Below are 16,116 nucleotides of genomic sequence, written 5' to 3'. Positions count from 1 at the left end.
GGGGATAGATATATGGAGGTACAAGAGAAAGCATCGGTAGCAAAGGGAAAGAGGAATGCTGCAATTATGAAGCACAGAGCTTTATGGGGATACAATAGGTACGAGGTGCTTCGAGGGCTGTGGAAGGGTGTGATGGTCCCGGGGCTTACATTTGGGAACTCAGTGGTGTGCATGAAGTCAGAGGTACAATCAGGAATGCATGTAAATCAAAGGACGGTGGGCCGCCTCGCGTTGGGCGCTCACGGGAAGACGACAAATGAGGCTGTAGCGGGAGATATGGGATGGACAGGCTTTGAAGTGAGGGAAGCTCAGAGCAAAATGAGATTCGAAGAAAGGCTGAGGAAAATGAAGAAGAGTAGATGGGCAGAGAAGGTTTTCAGGTATTTGTATAGAAAAAGCGTTGACACGCAGTGGAGAAAAAGAACTAGGAGGCTCACCAGTAAATATACGGCTAGCAGTGCGGGCGATATGGCAACAAGGAGCATTAAGCGGAAGGTCAGAGAGGCGGAGAGGACTTATTGGATGGCAGCGATGGAAAAGAAGCCGGCTCTGAGTAACTACCGAAAGGGAAAAAACAAAATATGGAGGGAAAGGTTTTATGATAATTCAAGGGGAAGCGCTTTACTGTTTGAAGCAAGGTCGGGCTGCCTTAGAACGCGTAGTTATAAAGCAAGATTCAGTAACGAAGAAGAACAATGTACATGCTGCGGGGGAACTAAGGAGATGATGGAACATGTACTGATTGAATGTGGCGATATTCACCCAGGTATACGTGTGGGCATGAGTCTACAGGAAGCCTTGGGTTTTAGGGACAACAATGGAAAGCTGAACACGTCCGCGATAGAAATAAGTAAGAGACGGTTAGAGTATTAGTGGCAGAAAGGTAGAGATAAAGTACAAAAATAAATAATGGGGAAAAATAAGGTCATTCTGCCTTAAGAGGCAGAGAGATGGACCGTGAATTTATATTTTTTTGTATAATAACATAGATTTAATCAATGTGGATAAGGTATTAGGCCAACACAAAACAAGGAAGGTTTTCTTTTTTTTTTTTTTGAGCCTGGTGGCAGACATGTCACCGCCCCGTTATAAAGGGGACGCTCATAGCATCCATCCATCCATCCATCCAGCAGCGCTACCTGACCGAGGTTGAGTCTACAGCAAAGAGTTTGCAGTTCGCATTACAGTGCTGAAGTCATGCTATCGCTCTTATTAAAGTACTTTCAAAGCAAATGAGAGGGGCATAGCCAGATATTTTTTGTGGGGGGTAGGGGGGGGGGGGGTCCGAATCCCTTTTGTGTTTGTATGTATGTGTGCGCGTATACACATACAAAATGCAAAATTTTCGGGGACGGGGGGGTGGGGGCACGGGGCTTTAATTGCAATGCATCCCTCTAGCTACGCCACTGCAAACTATCGATTCGGGCACATAGTGTTCGTGAGCGCACGCTTGTGCTAATTAAGTTTGGTACTACGGCTAGCTGGTATATTACAGAGATTTAAACAGTGCTAGTTGGACAGACCCTAGGAAGAGAGCCCGCAGGATATCCTGACTGCGGGCAGCAATGCGGTCAATCATTTACCAGGTCAAGGTCGATAACGTTGATTGAACTGATGTTTGGGTACAGGCTGGCACACCCCAAGAGAGAAAGCAATGACAAATTTCTCTCTTATTCATTACCGAGACAACACGCCATGCGTAGGAACTTTGTGAAGCTATGTAGCTAGAGGTCGAGGTCGCAAAGTCTAAGGGGCACATTCGGAGCTTGTGAATGAGGAAATGTTCGGAATGGTATAGCCTGACTGTGCGTTACTTTTCTGAAGCCTAGCCTTCGAGTAGTCTATAGGCGCTGAGCTTAGGGCTTCTAAAATCCCAGCAATTAAAGAAATTCAGGATATGTACCTGGAATGTTAGTATGTATCAAGGAAGGTTAGAAACGGTGAAGGGAGAGATAGTAAGAACCAATATTTCTGTTCTATAGGAATTGGTAGGCTGAAATGAACAGCCACAGGACACATTAATTCTTAAGAGTTCATGATTATTTAATCAAGCTGCAAAACGATGAAAAGGGGTGGCATGACTTTTTTTTGTAAGCAAGGCAGTAAGAAATGAAATGACCAGACTATAAGCCAGTCAGAAATTGAATATTTTCATACAGATTAAAAACTAACCCAACTTGAAAAGCTAATGCATAAGTGTAAAAACTCTATAGCCAGCCACAGGAAGACGTATGTATAGTGCAAAAATAAGGATGCACAACATATATTACATGCTTTGAACAAGAAAGCTGGCAATTAACACCAGGTATTACACGAAAATTTAGTATGAGAGATCAGAATAATGTTCGCAATCACATGGTTAACTTTCGTTCTCCCAATAAAATCTTTTTAATCTTCAGGCAGCACCGCCACTGTAGAACTGGTTTGTACTTGGAAAATGGGTGGACATTCAAAGATTATGAGAAACAAACATGTTAACCTGAAAACTAAACTATGTCTGGTCAATGATCTAGTTTTTCCCATGGTGATGTACGGCTGCAAATCGCGGACCTTGCAGAAATATGGAAGAAAAATCTTTTGACTCTTTCAAGCTTTAACGCTGGCATAGAGTCTTCAGAGCTCCATAGACTGCCAGACATAGCAACCTTTTGGTCATAAGCGAGATTAAGCCTGATGGTTCTTTGAAGCAAACATCTTGAAACAAACTTTACTTTGGTCATGTCATATGCGAGCTTCCAGTTCAATGGAGCATAATTTCCTGCTAACCAAAGTGAAAGGCAACGGAAAACTTGGTCGCCAATGCATAAAATGGTTAAATGGGGTATTTGAAACCCCTAGGCGTGCGCAGGGTTCTCCATTAGGGGAAGCAAAGTTTTACAGCAGCGCCATTTCCCTCCCCCCCCCCCCCCCCCCCCCCGTTCGTCGAGCCCGAAAGAAAACAAGCTTCACAAGGCATGAAGCAAATGAAAATGAAGCGAATACGTGCTTCACACAACGGTTCGCCTTTGGTCCACGGCTTTCCTGGGGTAATGATGGGAGGTAAGCAGCTGTTAGAATGCAACATCAGCCATACTCGGCCGCCACTATCGTCAAGAGCCTGCATGGCCATAACCCTACACTTTAATTAATAACGGTACAGGTCCGACTGAGTAAAGGTATGGGGCAGACCTTACGCCCCCCCCCCCTCCTCCTCCTCCGTGGCAAGCCTATGTTCAAACCACAGGAAAGCGTGTCGGTGAGCTTAAAGGGCCCCTCACCAGGTTTAGGCATTGAACACAAACAAGCATGGTGCGTAGATCCCTCGGTATAGCGATCGTGTCGACAAATTATGAAGTGCCTGCGTGGCGCAAAATAGTAGAAATTTAAAACAGAATGCCGCACACCCTTCTTTTCGTGGGAGCCGCACTTTAAGGGGGCCCTGCAACACTTTTCCAAGTAATTTTCAAATGGCTTCATTAAAAAAGCTTATTGCCTCACGAATCAACTGCTGCAATTTTTTTAGAATCCGGCCGTCTAGTACGAGCGGAGTTACAGGGATTGGTCGCACTCTTCAAGCGCTTTCTCTCTCCTTTCGTACCAGCGAGCACGCTGAAAGCTAGGCAGGGAGGGGAATGAGAAGGGGGCAAGAAGATGCATTCGTTAGTCAACGCGCGTAATGATCTTGGGCACTTTCCTTTCTTTTTTTTTTCTTTTTTTTAGCCTCTTCGAACACGCGGCTTTTTTTTTTTTTTTTTTTGTGATCGCTAGCACGCGCGCGGGCATGTGGCGGCATCCCGCGGCAACTATGCAGCTCAATCAGCATTGACATCGTCTCAAATTAGCCAATGGCCGTGGACAGTTGGGTTTATGGCATCATTTGTTGAGAAAAGAGGGAACGATTTCTAGATGACTTTGAGAATTGTAAATTCCAGGCTGCGTGCTGCGCTGTAATGTTTGGCTCGCGTGTTCTCATTAGCAAGGACTACCGATCGGCAGAGTTTTCTGACCATGCTGTAAAAGTGTTGAACATATCTACATCAGCGGCATTCGTTGAACTGATCTGTGGTGTATGCTCTTGCCCACTGTCGTAGCCAAGTGGGAGGGGGATCACACACAGCTGGCTAAGCCAGTGGTGCAGAGCTTACACCACAGTTCACCACAGAGCATAAACCACAGATCATTTCAGGGGTTTAAACCCCGTTCCCCCTCCCTTCCCCCAAACTTTTCAATTTTGCATGTGTATATATACATGCGCACATCCAAACACACACGAATATACGTGAGTGGCTGACACCCCCCCCCCCCCCCGAAAAAATTTCTGGCTACGCTCCTGCTCGACACTACAGGTCATGAACGACCATGGCACGCGATCTCTGCTCTTTACCAATCCTTAGCGCGCTGCAACTACACCAAGAAACAAAATAGAAAATTGGCTCAGGCTTAACTATTGTGTAGTTTACACGAGCGAAATGTACCTTTGCTCTGGCAAAGACCACCCAGAGGTCGAAACTTAGTTGTGGCATACACAAGCATACAGCAAACGCTAGTGGAGTTGCGCGCGTTTGATAATCGAAACATGGCCCTGGCGCGTTTCGCTCTTTCCTTCACTACGCTCCGTTCGTCGGCTCGTCTCTCCACCTATCCGAGGTCTCCTCTTCGCCGTGTGAGGACAAAGAGAAGGAAACGTGCGCACCTGCTAGCAGACAAACAGGTTCTTGTTCGCCCACTCGACAGCGCCTGTTCCTCGTTACATCACTTAATCGGACAGGCGATGTCACTACGGCCGCCGGGGATAGCGGAAAGGCACGAACAGGGGCCCGCGAGTGTCTGGTGGTGGTTTACCTTCGCGCCTTCGCCTAGTCGCGGGGTACCGCAGCGGCGAGGCTCCGAGCGAGCGCAGCTGCAACGCCTTTCCGCAGCGGATCACGTGGCGTGACGTCACACCTGCCATATTTGCGCTCCGGCGGCCCAAGGTCATTGCGACTTGATGAGTGACCTTCGAAGACATGGCGTAGTACAGTTTTCACTCAAAAAGGAAGAGTAAAAAAAGGCCCTACTCATCAGGTTAACATAAAAGCGCTTCCATGCCTCCGGCATTTGAGAGTAAGTGGCGCTTGCAAATGCGAGCCGGGGCAAATGGAGAGCGTTGCCTTCACAGTGAAGCTCGCCTCCTGGAGGCAAGGTTGCGGACAGGTAATTTTCTTCAAGGAGTCCTGACACAAAAATTTTCGCCCGCGTTTTTTTGCTGCAATGTGTTGCTGGGGGCCTGTTAGTCATAACACGGCACATCGTTTGCTGCAGCGCGCGACGGATAATTAATTACAAGCTCCTCATTACCGACACAGCCTCAGTTTCGGTTTGACAGAGCTCCAAAAACGACAAGCCGCCCAAGGAGGTTAAAATAAAATTATTTAAACCTCCTTGAAGCCGCCGGGTGCAACTATCACCACCTAGCGAGTGAAACGCTCGGTCACGTGAGCACACAGAACAGTGACGCATTTCCGCGCGGTCTGTCGTTAGGAGGCGTTGTCTGTCGTCGTCGGGTGGATATAAACAGGGAGGTGCACAGGTGGGGCGGTTTCCAAAGAGACAGAATTCACTTCGATAAGAGGCTTGGTCATGAGGTGGGCTGGCGACTGGCAGGACGCACAGTAGCTTTTTTGGGGGGCACGCGGGCCCTTCAGTGCCCAGGGTAGCTGGTAATGAGGAAAACAACCAGGGGGACTCTTTGACAGGCAGTATAGCGAAAAACCAGAGAAAAGGTAAAAGAAGGGAAAAGGCGCGTGTTGCAATTAGTTACATAAACATGCAGGGTGGCAGAAAAAAGGCAAAATGGTTAGAGATTGAGGAGCAGTTAAGCAAGGAACAGGTAGGTGTTTATGCGGTTACAGAAACACACCTTAGAGACTTGGAAGAGCCATCACATATTGACAATTATATTTGGGAAGGATGTAACAGGATCACATCAGAAAGGAGAGGTGGGGGTGTTGGAATGCTAATCCATAGCAGAACAAAATTGGATAGAGTGAAACAAACGTGTTCAGAGCACATGTGGGTTTCGGGCACAGTAGGCGGAAAGAAAACGTGGCTAGGTGTAACTTACTTGTGGACGGGGAATAACTGCAGAGAAAAGAATCTGGAGATAGTGAAATGCATAAGCACCGATATTAAAGAATTTGGTCATGATGCCGAAATAATCCTTCTAGGGGACATGAACGCTCACATTCATGACCTTGACGGATATTCAGACACCAATGGCAAGTTATTGCTAGATCTCTGCGAGCAACATAGTCTTGAGATAGTTAACGTGGGGCCTAAGTGTGAGGGGCAGATCACGTGGGAAGTCTGAAACAGGCAATCGAGCACTGATTATTGTCTCATGACAGAAGGAATATATGACAAACTTAGAGAGATGACAATAGACGAGGAAGGCATTAACAGCTTGGGTAGTGATCATAACGCATAATATTACAAATGGGATATCAAACTGAAAATAAGAACATAGAATCAAAGTTTGGCAGCTTGTATCTAAATGACAAACAAATAACAAATATAGCCGCAAGAGTCGAAGAAAAAGTAGACGAACTACCAGGCAAAGACTGGAAATATAGTGAGCTGCTACATGTAATCACGAAAGAAATAGAAAAAGAGAAGAAAACTATTCGTTGGAAAGGAAAGAGAAAACCAAAAAGTTGGTGGAACAAAGAAATCCGGGAGGCGATCGAGAAGCGACGTGAGGCATCACGGGAGCACAGACAAGCAAAAAAGGAGAAGCGACCACAGGACGAAGTCAACCAAATATGGGAAATATATTTAGAGCAAAAATCCATTGTGCAGAAATTAGTGGAGGCAAAAATTAAAGGTGAAAATGAACGCTGGATGACAGAGATTCGCGAAAAGAAGAAGGCCGCGCCTAGGATATTTTGGAGCCACCTAAAAGCGCTGGGTAGGAAGTCTGTCACAATGCAACAACATATGGTAGATGAAGGAGGAAATCAATTGGAAGGGTATGAAGCGCTAGGTTACATCCGAAAGATAACAGCCGATTCGTTTAAAAACGTCGCCCAGGGGATTCCCCCGGTGAGTAAAAGTACGCAAAGGAGTGCAACCGACGAAGATGTAGTACTAGAGAATTTCAATTGGAAGAAAGCCGAAGGAAAAATTCCTAAGCGCACTACACCGGGCTTAGATGGGGTTCCCGTCAGCCTCATTAACGAACTCGGACATAACACTAAAGAAGCACTGCCGAAAGCCGTAGAAAAGTGCTTACAGGAGAGGGAAATACCAGACAGTTGGCGAAAAAGTAGAATGAACTTAATCTATAAAGGCAGGGGAGAAAAGGATAACATTCGCTCGTATAGACCGCTAACCATTACATCGGTGCTATACAGGTTGGCGATGCAGGCAGTAAAATTAAAAATAGAAGCGTGGGTAGAACAAAATGATATTTTGGGAGAACTTCAGAATGGATTTCGAATCGACAGGCGGTTAGACGATAATCTGTTTGTTCTTACCCAGTGTATAGAAATATCGAAAATAGAAAACAGGCCCTTATACGTAGCTTATCTAGATATTACCGGGGCGTATGACAACGTTAATCAGGAAATTTTGTGGGATATACTGAAAGAAGTGGCCATAGGCAGGGCCGTACCCAGGAATTTTTTTCGGGGGGGGTTTGCGTGTAGAACGGCTGCCATTTTTTAAGATTTATACTGGCTTATTTTTGTGAATAAATCAAGTACATCGCTTACTTGTAATAATTCGATGGTACTTTTCAATTATTTGTACCCAAATAAAGAAATTGGTATGTCAACCTCAAATTCTGGTTAAAGCAAGAAATAAGTTTGGACAATAGCACCACCAAAGCCGGGGACACCGCGACCAACGGCTCCTGATGAAGTAACACAATGTAACCACGGTACAAAAACGGTATGTATGTGTTACAAGCTGCCACTCTAGCGTCGCCAGCGCGAAGTCGGCGACGGGAATGGCAGCAGGTTAGGTCGTTCCGTACGTAAGCAGAGACAGTGAAGAGATCAGAGACGTGTGTGGGGAAAAACAAAACTCTAGTGATATTGCAGCACGAGGAATCTAGTACAACACTTAATACCAACTAACAAAATACATATAAAATCAATAAATCAGCTTACAAGAGAGAAGTATTACAAACTACACAAAACTAACCAACAATAAAACTACAGATGAGAAAGTCCGAAGGTATAAGCAGGTGAAGGGATACCTGTGATGACCGGCAGCTTCGAGTCCACGACGATCGGATGCAAGAAGTCAGAGAGAGTTCTGGCACAACTGCGATGTCGGCGGTGTTGCAGCGCTGGTGTTTCCGGTAGGCTAGTGCTTGAAGCCGATCTCGGGCAGGTTGAACTTACTCGAGATTCAAGTACCGATGCCTACGTTACAGACGTTAATTTCGCGTCACAACTAGACGAATGGCTAAGTTTAGGTGGCCAGCCGATACGGAGCCACAACCACTTAAGGGATACTTCTTGATCTCCTTCTACACCATGTTGGTCAGCAACTAGACTGCTTAGCAAGGCGAAATCCTGCGCTTAAATCGACCTCCGTGTCCCCTCATTCTCGTCCTGGGGGAAAAGAGACCTCTACATGGGTCCAATCATGCACGTTTCATTGTTAGAAACTCCACCCTAAAAATATATTGACCGCGTCCCTTTTTAATTAGGAGAGGGTCCTCAACTGAGCGAGAGTGACAACCTGTTGGGGTTCTCTCATACGGCTTGTCCACAAGCAGTTTTGCCCGTGGGAATGGTCAGTTTCCTTGGTTTCAGCCGGTGCGTCTTGCAGTCTACAGCTGGTTCGGGGTGCATCGCGGCCTTTGACGACCCTGCCGACGCCGCCGTAGGTACAAAGGATCAAACATCGGCGACTAACGTTTGAAGAAGAACACCCCATTCAGTACTTCCCTGCACTAAAGACCAGTCTTTTCATGAGCGAACGGTTCCACCGGTCAGCGGGGGAGTGCGGCGCCCGTTAATTTGCCGTTACGCCGGGTCGCAAAAATGGCAGTCCGTGACAGTATGTATGCAAGCAAACAAACAAGTCGCCCGACATTCCGATCTTCTTGTTACCGTTCGCACATTCTGCTTGCTGGATAGTTTCCTCGTAATTGCGAAAGAATAGAAGGGTTGAAGCTTGGGCTAGCTGGGTTTAGCTTTTAATCGACTCTTGAAACATAGAGGGAAGTTTAAACGAGGAAGTTTTTCCTTCTCGGCAACTTGCAAAATTCTGTGAGGACTTGTTCTGGGGTCACTTGAAGTTCTCGACGGATGCTGAGCAGTGCTAGTCCGGTCAATCTGTCGTTGTTCATATGATTTCGAAGGTAGCTCTTCAGCCTTCTCAGTGTGGAAAAAGTCCGTTCCGGGGTCGACGTCGACACGGGTAAAGTCGCCAGGATAGAAAGTAGGCTGTGGATGTTCGGAAAAAAGTCGCGGTTGCACATCTCTAAGGCCTGTAAAGCACAAGCTGGGCGATTCTTTTCTTCGATCTGGCAGCATTTGTTCACCCACAGTGTGAACTCTGCTTCGATGACATTAGCGGAAGGAATGTCGCCAAGGTAAAACTGCACTGCATCATCAATATCAGAAAGGCTAGCCGATGCGCAGAATTTCGGCAGCAGCATGTTAAGGCCAACCACGACCTTCTTATAGGCATCGAACCGGTCTCTTAATTGATTTTCGAAGTCAGCCAGCAAAGGCAAATACACATTCCTCCGGTAGTACTCTTCGGGAGTAGCAGAAGGTACGTTGCTTCTTTGCATCTGCCTTCCAGTGATGCGTGGTAGGGCCATCTCAACATTTGTGATCTTCAGCAAAGAGAGCGACTTCAGAAAAATCTTATTAAATTCCGTTTCCGCACTAGCCCGTTTTGTGGAAAGAACGTCTATAACATTCTTTACGTGATCGCACGCTTGAGCCAAGTCACAGTCAATTTTTTGAAGAAACTTGCAAAGTGGCAGTGTCAAAGAGAAGAGGTCGCTACAGATCTGAAGCGAAACGACAAACTCGGGCTTCGTAATGGCATTGAGCAGTTGAGAAGCTTTTGATGAAGTATCAGATGACGCGGCCTCTTCTTCCAAATATTCGAGGAATTGTACAATAGGCACGTACAGTTCAAGGAAACGCTGAAGTGCATCGTGACTCTCTACCCACCTTGTTTGGCAAAAGGAGAGAACTGATTTTCTTTTTTCTTGTGTTAAATCTTCTACTTTGTCTCGCAGTTGGTTCGTCCTCTGTGGCGAAGCTCTCACAAACGTACAGGTTGAGGATACAGTTCCCAAACAGTTGCGGATGCTGGGGAGTTTGCATGCGTGAAGCAGAGCAAGGTTCAACGAGTGGGCGCTACAATGCACGTACAACGCTTTGGGCGCTGTTTGACGAATGAAGGCTTGAACACCGTTAAGGTGGCCGCTCATTGATGCCGCGCCGTCGTATCCTTGCCCGCAAAGTAGGTTCAGGTCAAAGCCATGACCTCTAAGGCTGTTCAGGATTGTGCTCGCCAGCGCCTTGCCAGTGAGATCGTACACGGGAACGAAATCTACAAAATCTTCTTTAAGTATGGGCACTCCCGACGTGTCGTGTCCAACGTACCTTACACATAGGGAAATGTGGGCGGTGCGAGATATATCAGTGGCCTCGTCAGCTAGAACTGAAAAACACGAACCTGAGTTGACGTTTTCAACTATCTTTCTTTGTATGATTTTACCACAGAGGGTGATCAACTCATTTTGAATTTTTGGGCTCGTGTACAGCGCATTCGCCGGAGATGTTTCCATGTGAGCTCTCAAGGCGCATCTCCACATTTTGCTCTCATCCTAAGCAGTGCGCGGAAATTTCCATCATTTTTCAATGGCAGCACTTCAGACATATTTATCGGACCAGAGTCGTCTGTGCCGCGAAGCGGTACTTCTTGCCTGCCACAGAAAAGGATTGTTTCTATTATTGGCAGCAAGTTCTTGCGGTTTTCTTCCGCCTGCTTTTTAAGACCGTGGTCAAGTTGTGTTAAGATGTCATGCTGTGAGCGGGACCGGACTGCTAAAAAGTTCTCCGATAGCGTTGTTGACATGGCGTGATAACTGCTGGATGCGTGGCTCTTAAAGGCGTCCATGGCTTTCTTGTAATTGGTGAACTCCTTAGTTACAAAACAGCCCAAGCGCTGGTGCTCCCCTTTTCCTGCACACTCGCTTGCGAAGACTACGCAATATTTGCATAATGCTCCTTGAAGCTTCTCTGAATAAACAAGCCATGGGTAACGATCTACCCAGTGAGGTTGAAACTTCAGATTCCTTTTCCCTGTGGCTGGATAATCATAGTTAGCCGGAGGGGTCCACGGATTGAGCAGCAGCTTCTCCGTCGTCTCTGGATCATTTACATTATTGCTTTTCGAGACAAACAGTCCCAAGTCCAAAATATTCGCACTCGTCGCACAGAGGGGAGGCGAACCAGAATGTGTAGGTGCCATGCCACTCACCTTCCTTGGGCATTGCCCAGTGGTAAAGGCGTCACTTTGCCCAGCGTTGACTGTAGAACAAAGGTCACTTGGAGTTGCACTGCGGCCACCATCATTTTCCGGCGGCGCATGGGTGTCCTGCTTGTGTTCGTTCTCAGGTGATTCACATAAACCGGTGCATTCTCCTGAGTCGCTACAGAAGTTCCGACGCGCTTGGCTTTCCACCAGTGCTGAGGAGGGCGAAGTTTTATCCTTCGAAGGAGGCGGTTCTTCTCCGTCCGCTTCATCGGTTCGAACTTTCTTGAAGTAAGACGCAAGACTCCTTTGCTTCGTTGTTGCAGAGTGTCTTTTCATTTTGCTGCCGCAATCCTGTGCACGCACACAGAAGTGGCCAGTGGCTCCAAAAAGACGTTTGCGACTGCTTCGACTGCCTGGCGTGAACGGCGAGCGATGTTTTCTTCCTCTCTTATCCACTTTACAGTGGCTAGAATGTAGAAGTGTGATGAACGCGCCGGCTCCCGCGTGGCGCATGTGTTTTCTGAACGCCGCTACAGCTGGTGTGCATGCAGGACCATTATTGTACTCCCGCTGCAGCAAACTGGATTAACGCTACTTAAAGACCTTTTCACAGAAGACTCCATGGGCACTCCATACTCCCCTTAATATACGTGAACCCCCCAAGAATGCACTGCCGAGACATTTGCACTCCCGTGGTACAGTCCAGAAAGCAGGTGTTGCTCCGTTCCTGTGAAAAAGTCACCTTTTCACAGACGGCTCCCTGGGCGCCTGCATAATTCTCTCTGGGCTGCGCTAATTAAATAGCCGTGACCCCCCAAAAATGCACTTTGTAGGCTGTGACGTCAGCCTCTGTACTCCCGCGCGCAGCCCAGCTTGGCGGCGTTTTTTCTCTCCTGTGAAAGTTGACCGCTGGTGCCGGATTGTGTGCCGGCTGTATCCTCGCTTTGTGTGCTTTGTAGGGAGGCGCATATACCTTGTGTGTACAGAAGAGGTAGATTTCCTTGCGTGTGGTTAAGGTTGTTCGAAGTTGCTCGGATATGCCAGTCTTTCAGTAGATGTCATCTTCGATGATTCGTTTCGGTGGCGAAGACTACAGTTTGAGAAAAGTTTACCCTGCAGCCTGCGTCCTCGGAATGCGCCGCTGAGTTTTTCCGCTTAGGGGTTTCGTTCCCTGGCAAATTTGCGCACGTCGTGTTGGTGTTGCCGTTGCTGTCGAACTGTTTACTTTCACAGAAGGAGACGCGCTTTTCGTAGAAACCCAAAGCCGACACGTGCGGTCCGCACAGACGGATAACTTCTCCAGCGGCAATGCACAAGGAAAGCATCTGGAATCAATAAAGGAGCTGCTACGGGGTGAAAGACGAAAAAGAAAAGACTCGAAGGAACGCGAGGGCGAAGTGCAAAGCTGTACAAATAGGGCAGGTGCGCGTGCGGGGGAGGGAGCGCTGAGGTGTTCTGGTAGGTTTGAAGAAAGGAAGAAGAGGGAAGCAATGCCAGGAAAGTTGCAGTGTAACTTTGGCAGCTGGGGGTCGCTGTGAAGGCGTGTAAATATTTTAGTGTCACCCGAAAAGTTAAAGCATCAAAAAAATTTCGGGGGGGGGGGGTCAGAACCCCCTCAACCCCCCCCTAGTTACGGGCCTGGCCATAGGTGACGACTGTATACAGCTTTTGAGGGAAATATACCGAGAAAATACAGTTTGTATAGAATGGGAAGGAATAAGTAGCAAGGACAGCGTTGAAATTAGCAAGGGGCTGAGACAGGGATGTCCTTTGTCCCCGCTGTTATTCATGCTGTACATGGTGAGGATGGAAAAAGCGCTAGAAGGTAGCAACATTGGCTTTAATTTGTCACACAAACAGGTCGGCACGATGGTTGAGCAGAAGCTTCCAGGTCTATTTTATATTGATGATATTGTCTTATTTGCGGACAGTCAAGATGATATACAGCGACTGGCAGATATATGCGGAAGGGAATGTGAGGCTCTAGGACTAGGATTTAGTGCAGCAAAATGTGGATTGATGGTATTCAATGATCACGAAGACCATGCGGTCTTTATACAGGGCCAAAAAATACCGAGGGTAAGCGAGTACAAGTACCTCGGAGTATGGGTAAATGAGGGGGATAGATATATGGAGGTACAAGAGAAAGCATCGGTAGCAAAGGGAAAGAGGAATGCTGCAATTATGAAGCACAGAGCTTTATGAGGATACAATAGGTACGAGGTGCTTCGAGGGCTGTGGAAGGGTGTGATGGTCCCGGGGCTTACATTTGGGAACTCAGTCGTGTGCATGAAATCAGAGGTACAATCAGGAATGGATGTAAATCAAAGGACGGTGGGCCGCCTCGCGTTGGGCGCTCACGGGAAGACGACAAATGAGGCTGTAAAGGGTGATATGGGATGGACAGGCTTTGAAGTGCGGGAAGCTCAGAGCAAAATGAGATTCGAAGAGAGGCTGAGGAAAATGAAGAAGAGTAGATGGGCAGAGAAGGTTTTCAGGTATTTGTATAGAAAAAGCGTTGACACGCAGTGGAGAAAAAGAACTAGGAGGCTCACCAGTAAATATACGGCTAGCAGTGCGGGCGATATGGCAACAAGGAGCATTAAGCGGAAGGTCAGAGAGGCGGAGAGGACTTATTGGATGGCAGCGATGGAAAAGAAGCCGGCTCTGAGTAACTACCGAAAGGGAAAAAACGAAATAAGGAGGGAAAGGTTTTATGATAATTCAAGGGGAAGCGCTTTACTGTTTGAAGCAAGGTCGGGCTGCCTTAGAACGCGTAGTTATAAAGCGAGATTCAGTAACGAAGAAGAACAATGTACATGCTGCGGGGGAACTAAGGAAACGATGGAACATGTACTGATTGAATGTGGCGATATTCACCCAGGTATACGTGTGGGCACGAGTCTACATGAAGCCTTGGGTTTTAGGGACAACAATGGAAAGCTTAACACGTCCGCGATAGAAATAAGTAAGAGACGTTTAGAGTATTGGTGGCAGAAAAGTAGAGATAAAGCACAAAAATAAATAATGGGGGAAAAATAAGGTCATTCTGCCTTAAGAGGCAGCGAGATAGACCGTGAATTTATATTTTTTTTGGTATAATAACATAGATTTAATCAATGTAGATAAGGTATTAGGCCAACATGAAAAAAAGGAAGCTTTTCCTTTTTTTTTTTTCTCTTCGAGCCTGGTGGCAGACATGTCACCGCCCCGTTACAAAGGGGACGCTCATAGCATCCATCCATCCGGGCTCATCGTCGTCTGCTGGCGACGATTTTCTTGCGGCGGGGATGGAAGAAATTTTCGACGTGGCGAATCACTTCAGGTTTGACCCGCTAGCGAGGAGCGATTCGTCGGGAAGCGCGTCAAAACAGAAATGGCGGCTACGACGTCATCATAACTTGTACCGGCTGCAACGGTTACGTAGGGGAAGTAGGGGGGTCACCTCGGGTCACCTGGGTGTCAATACTTCTAGTACACTGTAGCGTCAATGCACTAGGTGCGGCCCATAATGCTGGATCGCGCTCGCGAACTTCAAAATTCATATAAAATACCTTCCAAGCTTTATTCGCTGTCGATATTTTGCAGACGGTACACGCACGTACACGGGAATCGATCCAGCAGGTTATCTCGGCCGCGAAATTTTGTGTCAGTGCCCCTTTCAGACGCGTTCAATAATGAAACGATTCGAAAACTTATTTCACTAAATTCCTTCCCAGATGGCACCTCCCAACTTCCAGTGATTAACTAAAGTTAATCGCCTAGACTAAGTTAAGCGACTAGACGCTACATAGCAAAAACATTGTTTGCAATCGGATTAGAAAAATCATACCTGCTTGACAGGGGCGTATAGTTGAACCCCGCAATAACAAAATTGGCGGGGAAACCGAAAAATTTCGCTATCGCGAGAATTTAGTTTTCGCGAAATAACACAACTAGGGAAACGGTCCGCAAAACGAATATTTAATGATCAAATAAAGTTAGCTTGCCTTATTGGCTCTTGTCATCTTCGAAACGCAGCGCCATCGTGCGTTCCGAGGAACGTCCGAATCCCATGCATTAAAAAAAAAAAAAATGGCGAAGCTTGCACTAAGTCGCGCAAGCCTTGCGCGAGCACTCTCCATAAAACCAACTCTGAAATCGGAAGCCCTTCCATTGAGAAGAGGGAAAAAAGTGAAAGCTGCTTTTCGCTTCAAACCTCCCCCCCCCCCCCCGAAAAAAATTTCTGGCTACGCCCCTGCAGGACGCTCATGTTCTACAGTGCTTTTTGAAGGAGGAGGAGAGGTTGAGGAAAGGAAAAGGGTTGCAGAAGTTGCGCCTTTTCGTTTCCTCAACCTCTCCTCCTCCTTCAAAAAGCACTGTAGAACATGAGCGTTCTGCAGGGGCGTAGCCAGAAATTTTTTTCGGGGGGGGGGGGGGGTTCAACCATACTTTGTGTATGTTCGTGCGTGCGTTTGTATGTGTGCGTGTATATATACGCAAGCAAAACTGAAAAATTTCGGGGGGTTTGAACCCCCCACCCCCCCCCCCCCCCCCTTTGGCTACGCCCCTGGCGTTCTGAAATGCTAAGGGTTACTTTTTCTGTCCCGCAAATCTTTATTACGGCGGGCCTTGAAATGCAAAGTAAATAAAAAATTC

This window comes from Rhipicephalus sanguineus, chromosome 1 (assembly GCF_013339695.2).
Source record: "Rhipicephalus sanguineus isolate Rsan-2018 chromosome 1, BIME_Rsan_1.4, whole genome shotgun sequence".
Taxonomy (NCBI): domain Eukaryota; kingdom Metazoa; phylum Arthropoda; class Arachnida; order Ixodida; family Ixodidae; genus Rhipicephalus; species Rhipicephalus sanguineus.
The sequence above is the reverse complement of the archived record's forward strand: the minus strand, read 5'-3'. Positions refer to the sequence as shown.